Genomic DNA, 800 nt, shown 5'->3' on the forward strand with positions numbered 1-800 from the left:
CAGAGATCTAGTGCTTGGATTAAAGGCGTGCACACACCTGGCAAGAACAACTACACAGCTGGGGAACCAGCAACAAATTAAAGAATCTTAATGAAACTGACTTGCATATCATACTTTATCTCCAGCCATTGCTTCGGGCTTCATTTCGAAGACTGTAACATACAAATATAAACAAACAAACAAGATACAGATCAATCCTGAGAATCCATTGTAAAGGTTAGAAAACTGGAAAGAGTTCTCAGAAAGTGGGTAAGGGCTACCGTCAGCCATGGAGAATGAACTTGGTCATGACTGCCTGTGGATCCTAACAACAGCCTGGTTCTGTGCTGGGGTGGGTAGAACAGTCATGTTCTGAGGTAAAAGGCCCTTGTGTGCACACACCTGGCAAGAACAACTACACAGCTGGGGGACCAGCAACAAATTAAAGAATCTTAATGAAACTGACTTTCATATCATACTTTATCTCCAGCCATTGCTTCGGGCTTCATTTCGAAGATTGTAACATACAAATATAAACAAACAAACAAGATACAGATCAATCCTGAGAATCCATTGTAAAGGTTAGAAAACTGGAAAGAGTTCTCAGAAAGTGGGTAAGGGCTACCGTCAACCATGGAGAATGATCTTGGTCATGACTGCCTGTGGATCCTAACAACAGCCTTGTTCTGTGCTGGGGTGGGTAGAACAGTCATGTTCTGAGGTAAAAGGCCCTTGAACTCCCTTCACTGTGTGCTTGGCCTTTCCTTTAGTTAGTCTGTTCTGGGAAGCCCAAAATGATATGCAGAACCTTACCAGTAGAG

The sequence above is a fragment of the Nannospalax galili genome, unplaced genomic scaffold, assembly GCF_000622305.1.
Source record: "Nannospalax galili isolate Female #2095 unplaced genomic scaffold, S.galili_v1.0 scaffold17, whole genome shotgun sequence".
NCBI lineage: Eukaryota > Metazoa > Chordata > Mammalia > Rodentia > Spalacidae > Nannospalax > Nannospalax galili.